This window comes from Ambystoma mexicanum, chromosome 2p (genome assembly GCF_040938575.1).
Source record: "Ambystoma mexicanum isolate Mex_15411 chromosome 2p, UKY_AmexF1_1, whole genome shotgun sequence".
Classification (NCBI taxonomy): domain Eukaryota; kingdom Metazoa; phylum Chordata; class Amphibia; order Caudata; family Ambystomatidae; genus Ambystoma; species Ambystoma mexicanum.
The window spans coordinates 1,304,370,395-1,304,384,832 of record NC_090923.1 but is presented as its reverse complement, the minus strand read 5'-3'; positions in this window follow the sequence as shown (position 1 = coordinate 1,304,384,832).

The following is a 14,438-nucleotide window of genomic DNA, read 5'->3' as shown; positions in this document are numbered from 1 at the left end:
AGGTCTGGTTAGCTGTGAGGTAAGGTATAAGTAGTAAGGATGGAGAAGTGAGTCAAGAGTGCAGAGGAGGAGCCAAGTACCTCTACCGGAAGTCCCGCCCCTATTCTGCCAATATGTTGGGAACCAGAAATTGTGGTTCAAAGCAATACCAGTAATGATGCCTATAACAAGAAAAGCTTTTGAGAAGAGGTATCCATTGAGAAAACTATTTGTTATGTATCCAGGAAGAGCTGATGCTCTCTTAAGAGAAATCCTGGAAGAAGTGTGAGATGGTGAGACAAGAGCCTGATGATGTCACATGAAGTAGAAATGATGCACCAAGAAGAGATGCCGAAGAAGCAAGTATATAAACCCTATGGATTCTGATGACGAAATAGAGCATTGAGTGACATTTCCTGTGCGGAATGAAGACTGCACGTGTGCGAAGCGCTGGAGAAAATACAAAATCCTTTTATAATTGTACAGATGCAGTAACGCAAAAAGTAATCATAAGGCTGACTTACACATAGTAAATAGAGTGCAGACGATGCGCCAATATATATATGTTTGTATAGAATCTGGATCTTACACGATGCATTTTAGCAGACTTGGACACCATGAATGAAAGGTCTGAAAGTATGGTGCAGTCGAATAAATGGCTGACGGCGAAAGAAGATTTGAAAAAGCTTGGCTGGCCCAGTGTCAAGAGTCGGGGCCACCGAGAGCGTGGGTGCCTATTCAAGAAGATACAATTAATGTGAGAAGCAAGTCATGTTCCTGTTTGAGGTGCAATGGAAAAATGCTAGAAGTGCCAGGTTTTCCTCATTTAATAGTATTAAATAAAGCAAAGGAGCTCAAAACGTGGTCTCTAGTTACATGGTTAGATGAAAATAGACTTTGGGTCGAGCTACACCGAGACCAGAAGATAAGGCCGTGCTCACACTCCTTTTTATTCTCAGAGACGAGAGGCTATTCTGAGCCCAAGTTCAAAGACTTAATTGAATGGCAGACCGCAGGAGTGATGATGAATGTTGGGCTAATTGGGGGGGAGGCATGACCAGGTCAACCCTCCAGCACCTGGGGTACCAGCGTGCGTGCTGCTAGCAAGTAGAATATTCCTATAGGGCACAAGCGTGTCAACCAATTGTAGAGGGCCACGTAGCAAGGAGCCCTATAGTTTGAGAAGCCAATAGAACACTGTGCATTAGTCTGACATGGAAGATGACTTGCACTAGGGGTGGGCTTAGATGCCCACCTGATCTTAGAAACCCAATCACAATCCCTGCTCGTATAGAAAATATACTTAGATGTTCCCCTTAGACCAACCACAATCCTCTGTAGGTTTTCTTAGTTTGCCACGTAGTATGACGTCAATGATGACAAATATTTAGTATATAATTGTGTTTTTTATTAAATGTTTTCGAGAGAACTCATTGAGCGAGCTGTGCATCGTTCGTTGATGTCCGTTGTAATCCCTGTTTTAAAGACTTGTTATTAAAACAGTTAATGTTTGCCAACTTTCGGAGTCAGTCTGATTATTGATGTATGAATAAAATCTGCATCCCCATCCATCTCAGATACTGTTACCTCATCTTGAAGGACCCCCGTGGGTTCACTTGCTAGCAGAGAGGTTGGTTAGACCCATCAATCAGTAGGCTTTAAAAAATGTCAGAACATCGGGCGTCCTCTGCCATTTAGCTGGAGGACCGCAAGGCTTCCTCTAGAGAGCGACCAATATAGAATTCTTGAAAGATAAGAAGATAGAGGTGGGACGGGTCCCTCTTTCACGAAATACCTACTGGTTTCTGCAGGCGCTGAGCGGACCGAAGGTGATGGTGGAAGATTAGAGGAGGAGACGACCCCGAGGGTCAAGAACTGAAAGACGAATGGTGAGTAGATTGAGGGGAAGGGCAAACAGAAAAAGGGGGATTGTGATAATAAAAATAAGTAATGGGGGTTGGTTGTTTAATGTGTGATGAGGAGCATCAAAAAGATATATGACGAGGAGCGTCAAAAGGAACCCAGAGTCCTAAGCTCAAGGAGCTTCTAGAAGGAGTTATCTCAAAACCCTAGTGGGTATTTTAGGCGGCACATAGACAGGTCTATGAGAGGAAATAACACAAACTCCTGTCCGAGTATTTTTAGGGACAAGAGATTAAAGCAAAGAGCGCTAGTTTATCTGTTTGTGTATTTTGAAGTTGAAGAAAGGTGTCAAGGAGCGACAACAGTAAAATTGTAAGGTTATAGATGACAAAGTTGTTATCTATCTTTTAAGTCATTGTCGGCGCCGACTGAATAGGCAGATTGGAGGAAATTGAGAAGTAGAGGATTTGAGCGGCGACTGTTGGTGCACTCTCATATTTGTTGTTTTTCTGAAACGTATTTTATATAAATAAATGTTAAGTATTGACAGTCAATTGAGACTTGTCACAATGGGAGATGTTACTCCACTGATGCACATGTGCAAGACACTGCCAAAACATGCACCCAAGCTCAAAGAGTATAGTGCAGAATGGGTCAAGGGTACAGCTGATAAAATGTTCATGGCATGGCCACAAGGGGGATCGTTGTCAAAAGCGGTTTTGCAACACATGACCACATACTTGCACACTGCGTACACAGGAAAGAAATTGGAAAAGAGGCTAGCTAGTTTAGAGCACTGGAATATGTACCAGGAGGAATGGGAAGATCCGCCTCCTGAGGATTGGATGCTTAATCAATATAGGGAGGAAGATGCTCAACCTGCTGCTCCCCTTACCACACCCGAAGTAAATGGCGATAGTACAAAGGATGAAGGATTATATTCATTAAGGGAATTAAAGGCGTTCACAGGATATAGTAATCCGATACATGAACCACCTGCTTATAGCAGTGAGAATAGTCCAGAGGAGACTAGGAAGAGAGAGGAGACCTTTAAGGTTTTACAAAACAAAGAGGAAAGTCAACAACCAAATGTGACCTTAGATATAGAACAGGAGATTAAGAGATGGAAAGGAGAAAAGGAGAAAGCTGACGAGGTTACACTTGTACCGAATGAATGGATGGGTGGACAGATATTTCTGAAGTTCGATGGGAAAAGTATCGAAGAAGTCAGGCAAAGGGAAGATCAAGATGAACAGGATAGGAAAGAAAGAGAATGAGAAAAGAGATTGAAAGAGGATGGGCCTCATTACGACCCTGGCGCTAAGTGAAAAACGATGGCGGTAAATGATTACCGCCATCGTTTTCCACCAGGTCCGATTCTGACCCGTGACCATTAACTACGATGCCATTAGCGGCATCGTAGTTAACGCTGCCGCTAACTGCTCCAAGGACGCGCGCACGCGACCTCCCACACCGTAATTACCGGCATGGTGGAAAGGCACGTGAATGCCGACCCAAGCGGACATGCACCTAACGCCATCACCCAGCCCGTTAAGTTCCTTACCGCCATGGTGCTAATTACGCCATCGCGAACCAACCGTAAATGGCCATGTAAAGTGAATCCAGCTGCCACAGGTGCACAGGAACAGCACAGGTGGAGGCAATACAGACTCAGGAAGTACAAAAAGAGCACACCCCACCCCTTCCCACACACAGTCACACTCCACAATGATACCAATCGGACTAGCAATGTTGGGGCTGCAGTACCTGATAGCAATGCAAGTGCTACTACAACAACAACAACAACAGGCAGCACAGAGGAGACGCAGGAGGAGAAGGAGGGCAAGGCAGGGCCAGCAAGCCCCACAAGCACAGCCAGTGCCACCACGCAGGCAGCCCCCAATCCCACACATCAGAGCCAGTCCATTCAACCTCACTGCTGAGCAGATCCACACCCTGTACCGTTTGGACCGGGACACCATCACCGCCATAGTAGACATGACACACAACGACATTGTCAGCATGATAGAAACACCAACCGCCATCACACCCCTACTGAAGTCAGTGTCTGTACTCCACTTCCTGGCCATAGGCACCTACCAGCACACAGTGGGACACTTGCATGGCATTTCACAACCATTATTCTCAAGTACGCTTATCCAAGTGCTCGATGCCCTCCTCAAGCACACAGACGACCACATCTCATTACCACGGACTGCCCAGGAGATTGCAAACACCAAAGTGGGTTTCCATGCACTAGCCGGCATACCTGGTTGCATTGGTGCCATCGACTGCACCCATGTTGAATTGGTGGTTCCACGTGCCATGGAGGTACCGTACCGCAACCGGAAACAATTCCACTCAATCAACGTGCAAATGGTCTGTGACTCCAACAAGATCATCACACATTGTTGTGCCCGATTCCCCGTAGCAACCCATGATTCAATGGTCTTGAGGAACTCCACAATACCACGCTACATGGAGCAACATGCAGGCCCACGATCCTAGCTACTCGTGGGTCTAATGTCATGACCATGGAAATGTGAAGTGGGTAGGTGAACGACGTACCAATGCATACTCCACCTGGCTGAAAGGGGAGGGGGATGATGTATACTCCACCTGGCTGAAAGGGGGGGATGATGCATACTCCACCTGGCTGAAAGGGGGGGGGGATGATGTATACTCCATCTGGCTGAAAGGGGGGGATGATGCATACTCCACCTGGCTGAAAGGGGGGGGAATGAGGCATACTCCACCTGGCTGAAAGGGGGGGGAATGATGCATACACCACCTGGCTGAAAGGGGGGGATGATGCATACTCCACCTGGCTGAAAGGGGAGGGGAATGATGCATACTCCACCTGGCTGAAAGTGGGGGGGGGTGAATGATGCATACTCCACCTGGCTGAAAGGGGGGGTGAATGATGCATACTCCACCGGGCTGTGAGTAGCAGAGACAACGGAGCCAGATCATACCCTAAAGCAACCCAAACTACACCCAACACCAGTAAACCCAATACCTGATGTATGCAGCCCTACCATGTGAATGAGGTTGTGTCCCAATCATGACACAACCATCTGCAAGTGCATTGTACCAATTCAGACCACATTGACTTCAACAAAATGCACCTACATGCACGTCAACAAACACCATCAACCGAAAGGCCTGTCCCCCATAACTGCGCATGAAGGAGGCACATGACGGACAGAAACATCAACACACCATTACACAGACAGCAGGGCGCCCAAAATGTCCCTATCAACATCAGTATTGCTCACTGGGGTCATGATGAGGCCGACATCACAGGACACGTGCCAGGCCACCAAAACAAACGGCATGAACGAACACAGTGGATGGGCACTCACAAGGCACTCGAGCCCTCTCCATACATTGGTTGATGGCATGCAAAACAGGCCATGAGAGCCATGAGCATATACGGGTCGCATAGTGTGAATCAATTAGTGCATTTAGAAGTTGTTCAAAGTAATATTTGGATGCAAGCCATGGTGGCACATCATGTTCTGAATTAGACATCATGACTGACACATACATTCTCGCCCACATACAGGTGATGCAGGCTATCCCCTGAAGAAGTGGCTCCTTACACCAGTCCGGAACCCACAGAACCAGCACGAGGAGGACTTCAACCTTGCACATACACGTACCTGTGTGGTCATTGAGCAGGCATTCGGCCTATTGAAGGCACGGTTTCGCTGCCTCAGCCGGTCTGGTGGTGCACTCCTGTACCGCCATGAGAAGGTGGCAAAGATGGTCATGGCATGTGTCATGCTACACAATATGTGCGTCAGATGAAATGTGCCCCTGCCCCCTGACGCAGAAATGCAACCACCTGATGATGAGGATGAGGAGGGTGCAGATGGGGCCGCACCTCATGGAGGAGGCGATGCACAGGAGGGGCGTGAAATGCGTCAAGATATCATCAACCAATGCTTCTAGCACACACGGCTGGTGTGTATCACATGGAGACGCCACTTGGGGCACTGTGTGTCTCTGGGACATGCACACTGTGGACTGTACACCAATAAAGCACACATATGCAATGAAAATGTCCACACATTTGATTTTGGAAAAAAGAAAAGGTGTATTTCAATTGTAAATTGTTGTGCAACACCCCCTCCCCCCTACCCCCTCCCCTCTGAACCACCCAACACACCCCTCCCCCCTGAACACCCCAACACACCCCCTCCCCCTCCCCCCTGTACACCCCAACACACCCCCTCCCCCCTGAACACCCCAACACACACCCTGTGAGTGGCTAAAGATGCCTGTGACAGTGGGCACACGCTATTGCATGCCCCCTCTCCCGGTCCCCGGGGCACCCTTGCCTGTGGACCGCAGGTTCCATCCTGATCGTCGGACAGGGCTGCTCTGGGCAGAACTTGCTGCGGAGGATGTCCCTGGCTGCTCACGGGCACACATGTCCTGAAGGGTGTGGGACAGCTCTGTGAGCACACGGCGCATGGCGGCAAGTTCCCCGCAAATGTCCCTTGAGGTGGACTCCATTTCAGCCCTCAGGGTCTCCGTACTGCGCTCTATTTCGGCCCTTAGGGTCTCCGTAGATTGTTCTATGGCTTCCCTAGCCCCCCCACATTCCGCAGCATGCTCAATGAGGAGCGTGGACAGTTGTTGCTGACGTAAAACAATCTCCTCAAGGGAAAGTTCACTCTGCTGGGCCATGCCCATTCCAGATGGTGTCGCGAAGGGGCTGCTCACCTCCTGCAGACTTTCTGCAGGGCATGGGGTGGGAGGCCAGTCCTCTTCTCCTGGATGCGCCTGTGTGGGATCCTCGTGGGGGCTGCCCTGGGACAGACAGGGGGAATGAAGCTGCACAGTGGGGCGTCCTACATCGGGCTCATCAGTGTCAGTGTCTGAGCATGCTGCTATGGCAGCAGTTTCCCCTATTCTGCTGCTCCCTGCAGAAACGGTGCCTTCAGTGGCCAAGATTGTGGGGACGTGTGGTGCTGGAGGTGCTGACATGCTGCCTGCTGGGGTGCCTGTCGGTGGCCCGTCCTGTGGCAGATGATTCTGCCTGCTGCGATGTCTTCCTCACTGCAGCTGAGGTGGAGGGTCTATGCATGGTGGTCCTGGCCCTCTTGGCTACTTTTGAGGCAGGGGTGTCCTCATCCTCGTGGTTGGATTCGGAGCCTGTGGTGAGGCAAAGGAGGGATAGCGTTATTGATGGGTCTGCGGACATTGGATTGGCAATGATTCACCAGATTTTTGTTACTAGATGAAGCACATTTGAGGCAGGGACATGCAGGTTGTCTCCTTTCTGTGTGGATGATGGATGGAGGTATGTGGGTGTCTGCAGTTAGGGTGTGCATGCTACATGTGTACAGGGTGGAGGTCGCATGTGGCTGTGGGCAGTGTCCAGCTGATGTGTTGCATTTACACTCTAGGGCAACATTGTGCTACACATTAATGGACGTCAGTGACTATAGCATGTCTTGATTTGGGGCACCTACCTTCATCGCCTGATGTCGGCGCTCCTCTTTCCATCCCTCCTACACCTTCGATGCTTTCCATGCCTATTGTGCTGGCACATATTTCCTCCCATGGTTGGAGTTTTATTGGGGAGTCAGATTCTCCCCCGGTAGCCTGGGCCAGGTTGCGATTGGCGGAGATGATGCTTCGGACGCGGATCCTCAGGTCATCCCACCGCTTCCTGCACTGCTGTGGGTTGCGGGGTACGGTCCCCACCGCGCTGACCCGCTGTGCCACCATGGCCCATATGGCTTTCTTTTTTGCAATCGCCGCCCTGGTCATTTCTGTGGAGAACACCACTGCCGCATTGTCCTGGAGTGTCTCCGCCAGCATGCTTAGTTCCTCACGGGAGAAGCCTTCCTGGCGCTGCCGATCGCATGCCTTCTTCACGACTTTGGGCATTTTTAGGTAGGTATTTTGGTGTGTGATGGGTTTGGATGGGTCTCAGGATCAGATGTGGTATGGTTGGGGAGGATGGCAATGGATTGTGTTTTTAAAGATGGCCGCCGTGCTCTTTCCCGTTCCGCCGCGATGACGCTACTTCCGCTTCCGCTTATTTGCGGTCACCGCTATTTGCGGTCACCGCTATTTGCGGTCACCGCTAAGATGGGTGGCGGTAGTGCACCTTGCGCAGCGTACGATGCCGGTAGGGGCCGTTTTGCGGTCTTTTACGCCATTGCGTTCTTGACATTACCGCCATGGCATAATGCTCGTGCACGATGGGTCGGAATGAGCCGCATTTTACGGCATCCGGCCATGGCGTAAATGTTAATTACGCCATGGCGGTAATGTTCGGTACTTACCGCCAGGGTCGTAATGAGGCCGATGAGTTTAAGAGAAACAGCAGGCAGCAACGAGAACAGATGTATCAGGAAGAGCAGCTAAGAAAGGAAGAAAGAGCAGAGGAGCAAAGGAAATATGACAATAGACAGAGAGCAATCGAAGAACGAGACAGGCTAGAAAAGAAGACAGAAGAGGAATAAGAAGAGAAATTACAGGGTAAAAGGATGCAAAGACGAAGGGAAGATGAAGCACGTAGAGCAAAAGAAAGGAGGGGAAAAAGGCAAGAAGAGGAAAGGGTTAGACAAGGAGCAAGAAAACAAAGAGTATTCGACGAAAAAATGGAACAAAAAAGGAGACAAAGTGAACGCGACATTGATCGCATTCAGAAAGAGCTGATGGGGTGACATAGAGGAGTTTCTCCCACCGCAGGGAGCAATGCCAGGACCATCTAGGGGAAACATAGATGGGAATTTCGAGGTAGGAAGCATCAGAGATAGGATCGATAAAGCTTATCAAGAAATGAGGGCAGAGGTGAACCAGGAAGCAGAGGAAAGAAAGATCGATCTATAGTTGCCCAGTTACGAGGCAAGCAGAGGAGTCATTCTAGTTTCGAGCACAGAGCCTTGTCTTTAGACAGACTGACCTTAAATAGGGATGGCAGGGACAAAAGCCACACTAGTTGGGGACTAGACATGTCAGACGAAGAGAGAGAAACCTTCCGTGGGGAGGAGGCAGAAAGTGCATGCAGTCCTGAGGGATGTCTGCAAACAGACACGAAGTAAAATGGTCTGATTTAGACCAACCTAAAGATAGGGCACTATATCCCATGGCCTACCCAGAATGACCTAAAGGACGATCGCGTAGTGAGAAGGGAGAATCACCACCATATGTGAGCAGGTTGAGGTCATTGCCAGGAAGGAGGCAATCAGGAACCATTGTCCCTACTATAGATAGGCAAACTATGGGAGCCGATTACAGGTTTGGGTTCACGCAATTCCCTTTATTGGAGAAAGTAGGGGCCAGACCACAGTATATTCCCTGGCCCCAAATAGACAAGGATAATTTAAGATGTAAACTCCTTAGTTTAACAGTGGGCGCAGGAAAATTGATTTATGAGCTAGAAAAGATGACAGGGGGAATTACCCTAGCTATAGGGGGCATTAACAGTCTCCTAGCAGCCATTTCTGGGGAAAGAGCTGATGACATTTGGCGAGAGCAGGTTATTCAAGTGTCACAGCAGAGAACACAGCTCATGACAGAGCACCATTTAACAATTGTCAAGCAGCTGTCAGGAAAGCGCTCATTGTGAAGTATCCTGATACGTCAGATATAGGTGCAATTATGGCACATAAGATGAAAGAAGATGATGATCTAATTGCTTACATTCAATGTATCAAGATCGTTGGACTTTGGAAATGCGGGAGCCGTGGGGGAAATCAGTGCTAGTATTTTACCACATTTTATTTCAGGGATTGCCTGAGTCAGTACAGAGGCAGCTCAAGAAATTGGTGGGAATGGAGGCGAAGCCGTGGGCAGAAATACAGTTGACTCTAGTGCATCACTGTCGACTTTTACAAGAGAAAGAAAAGAAGGAAGATGCTAGGAAACTTGAAGCTGTTAGTTCAGAAAAAATTGTCAAAGTACGCCATAGAAGGAGTGGTACTGACAAGCGGAGAAGGGTTGAGAACGCAGCAAGCAGTGGGTACATCACAGGTAAATAATCAATGTCAGATGGACAAAGGAGGGGATGGGTTCACTCTGAGAAACAGAGGAACGGGGTTCCGAGGGAAGGGGTGGTCTCCAGAATAATCATGGTGGTTTTCAGAATAACCAAGGCGGCTTTCAGAATGTGCAGAATGATAACCCAAATGTGCAAGGAGGGCTAGTTAGATGAGCCCTCTTGTTTGTTGGACATGTGGAATGACAGGGCACATCAGACGAACATGTGGAAGTCAAGGGTATGTACAGAATGGGCAATTCCCAACAGGGGGGGACAGCTTATCCTCCAGCATATAGCTCACAGGCTAGGGATGGGTTCGCCCAAGATCAGACAGTGTATCAAGCACAAGCGCCGCAAATGCGACAGGCAATGCAACCAGAGCTAGAACCATTGAATCAGCCACAAGGACAGTCACAGCATGCACCCATGCAGATACAGCAGAGTGCAAACATGGGACAACTACTAACACCTAGAGTAGGGGGTGTCACTGTAATGGGAGGAAATCCTTTTATGGGTATGGGGATAAGTATGTATCCACAGTAGGACAGCTCACAGGGCGGCACTATGTGTTCAGTACTATCAGTGACACCAGAGCCTCAAGAGGAACCAAGGGTTGATGTTACCATAGGAGTCAAATCCTTTTCTTTTTTACTAGACACTGGTGCAACTCACCCATGTATACGAGAGGGAAAATATCCATTATCAGGAAATGCCATGAATGCTCAAGGTTTCTCTGGAGCTACAAGCAGAGTTCCTTTTACTGATAAATTACCAGTCTCCATAGGAGAGTGTGATATGTCTGTTCCATTATTGTGTTCAAGGCGGACACCGGTTAATATTCTGGGCCAAGATTTAATGACAAAGCTAAATATGACGATTTCCTTCAATGATGAAGGCATAGTGTGTTCCACTCCAGGGATACATTATTAAAACGTGAGCACATTTATAATGGCATTTACAGGGCAAATGGCTCTACAAGGAATTCCATTAGAGCCAGAAGTCTTTCTTTATGGGGTATGCATTCTGTTGACATGGCTACCCGGCTTAGTGGGAAAGATTATGAGGATACCTGATGAGTTCTTGTTTAGACCACTGGTACCTATGGACAAAGAGGGGGGACCGATTATTTCCATAGAGTTACAGGTAGCCTTAGTGTGAGGGTAATTGGCCATGCTCGAAGGAACCGATGATGAGGGCAGGCCATGGAGAACAGTGATTGCTATTGGGGAAGGTTATAGATTGACTGACGTCACAGACAAAGATATGTTTAGAAATGATGCGTCAGATGATGAAGTAGCATTCGAGATGAGAATTACATATTGGATCAAAATAGAGAGAAGGCAGGTCCACAGTGAATGATGATAGTACTGCAGCACCCAGCATTTTTTGATGAGGACATGGAAAAAGTGCCACCCTCTTTATGGACTACGGGCCCTTATGACGTAGGCCTATTGAGGGGGGTGGGAGAAGATAAGATTAAGCTAAAACCAGGTGCAATTTTACCTCGAGCAAAAGAGTACCCCATCTCCCGAGAGGCAGATGAGGGTTTTTTCAAGACTATATCAGCCATGATGGAACCGGTTATCTTATTGACGTCAGAGTCATTGTGTAATACGGCTGCGTATCCTGTGGAAAAATCAAAGGGAGAGTCATGGAGACTAATCCATGACATGAGGCCAATTAACCAGATTGTAGAAGCAGAGTTTCCTTAAGTTCCGAATCCTGTGACGATTTTATGTAGTATCCCAACAGAGACACAATATTTTATGGCTATTGACTTGAAAAATGTGTTTTTCTCAATCCCGTTGTATAAGGACACCAAAGATCTTACATCATTCACGTTTCATCAGACCAAGCTGAAGAGTACTTGTTTTCCCCAAGGGTGTTGTGAGTCTCCATCGATCTTTAAGGGTTCTTCAGATGGACCAAAGCAATATTGATTTGCAAAGTGTTGTGCTGCAGTACGTAGATGACATTTTAGTTTGTAGGATAACAGAAGATGAGTGCAGGCAAGATTCGATTCAGTTAATGATTATCCTAGCGGATATGGGATATAAAGTAGACAAGGAGAAATGGCAATATTGTCAGAAGGAGGTGTTGTACATAGGACAGTTGATCTCACATGAGCAAAAGAAGGTCACACCTGAGAGGGCAGAGGCAATTATGAAAACACCAAAACCACACACGATAAAACACATGCTGCAGTTTCTGGGATTGTACAACTATGTTACAGCATGGATATTTGGTTATAGTTCATGTACAAGACCCCTTTAGCAGGCAAGAAAGCATAAGTGAACAAGGAAAAAATAGAATGGACTGAGGAAATGGAGGAAGGGTTTGAAGAATTGAAAACAGCAATTTGTACAGCTCCAATTTTAGTAATTCCAAATTATTCTGAGGAGTTTTTCCTGTTTTCATATACGAATGGGACAGTTATGACAGCAGTGCTTACAGAGAGGACCACACTAGGGTATACACTCCTGGGATATTATAGTGGGATTTTAGATCCAGTTATGAGAGGACATTTCCCTTGTGAACAATCGCTGACAGCAGCTGCGTTCGCTATTGAGAAGTCTACAAGCATTGTGATTGGGTGCCACATGACTTTATTTGTTGAGCATGATTTGTTTGCTGTTTTGGAGAAACCTAAGGGTACACTGACATGCCAGAGAGCTTTTGCATATGCAGTAGTTATATCAAACCCAGCAATCAAAATAGTCAGGTGTAAAATAGTGAACCCTGCCACGTTTGTAGCCAAACCTTTGGCATGTACATGATTGCTCAAACTGTGAGGAGTATTATGATGAGATTCCAAGAGTAAAGGAGAATGATCTAGCAGGAGGGGAGGTTCTCTTTATGGACGGGTCTTCAAAAATGGATCAAACTGATGGGGAAAGGCATTCAGGTTCAGCTGTGGTAAGGCACAGAGCTAATGGGGAATTTGAAGTGGAAGCAAGTGCAAGGCTACTGTCTCATTTTTCAGCAGGAGCAGCAGAATTGGTGGCGCTTATTGCAGCACACTAAAAGACATGAAGGACAGGAAGTGACAGTGTACAGTGACTCTGCCTATGTGACGTCGACCATTCACGCAGGGCTAACACGTTGGAAAAGGAGGGGCTATCTCTGAGCAGACGGCATGCCAGTGCAGCCCACAGCATTATTGAACAGGCTTAGAAAGGCACTACAGCTCCCTGTAGCCATTGCAATAGTTAAATGCACAGCACATACTAAGAGAACTGATTTTATTTCACGCAGGAAGTAAGCCACAGACCTAGAGGCCAAAAGAGTTGCAGATTCACCTGATATTTCAAGTTTTGATACTCCAGGTGGAAAAGAAAAGGTGGTCACGATTATGATTATAAAAGAAGAATTTAATCATTTGTCCAGAACTCAGTTGATGGAAGTTCAAGGCAGTGCTCCACAGGAAGAGCAAGAGTTGTGGAAATGGAAGGGGTGTTCTTTATCCCTCTCTGAAGCATTGTGGTGACAAGACAGCACTGGAAAGTCAGTGATGCCTGTAGCCTTATTAAGGGTGGCACTTGAACAGCTGTACTACCGAGCGCATGAAACTAGGGAAAGCCTCGCCTACCGAACCTGTTAGAACACGTTGCCTTTTATGTAGTAAATTGCATCGTATGTCAAAAGTTTGCCGCTGGGCACACACTTCAAACAATCAGAGGAGTGATTCCTCAACCGAATGGTCTTTTTTCATCATTTACATATTGACTATGTCGATATGCTGCAAGTATGTAGTGGATATAGGTATATGATAGTGGTGGTGTGCCCCTTTTCGAGATGATTGAAGCAGGTCCATGTACACACCCTGATGCTACTTGCGCTGCAAACGTTTTAGTATGAGAGGTTTTTGCTAGATGGGGAATATGTGAGGTGCTGAGATCTGACAATGGGCCCCATTTTGTTAATGAAGTATTTGAGCAGATTAGCATATTGCTTAGTATTAAACATACATTTTCCTCTGCTTATCACCTGCAAGCGAATGGGACATGTGAGAGACTCAATGGTCTTCTCAAGGAAAGAATCGCTAAACTCAAATTGACATTGGAAAAGGGATGGCTGTACTGCCTACCACTTGCATTATATGCATTAAGGAATCAGCGTTGGTCAGACCACCACCTCACACCCCATGAACTAATAACAGAGAGGCGAATGAGAATGCCCCTGTCTCCTCCATTGAGGAGTAGAAGTGATACCCAGGCAACTGCAAGAATTGTTAGGAAATGAGCTATGTGCGTATTTGACATGTATGACCGCTAGTATCTGTGTCATTTCAGACCAACTCAAGCGAAAGGGGTGTCAGACACAGATGAAGACCATTCAGCAACTGGATGTGAAAAACTATTATCTGTGCCCAAGTTGTTTCTTGGAGACCCCGTTTTAGTGCGCAACTTCACAAAGAAGTGGCACGAGGCCCCTTTCAGTGAACCATTCCTAGTGGAGAATGTTACTCCATCTGCAGTAAAAGTTCAAGAAAGACACGCCTGGATTCACCTGGGTGACATGAAACTGTATGCTGGTGACACAATCACACACCCACCCGTTGATTTGGAAGCAAGACAAGAAGAAGTAG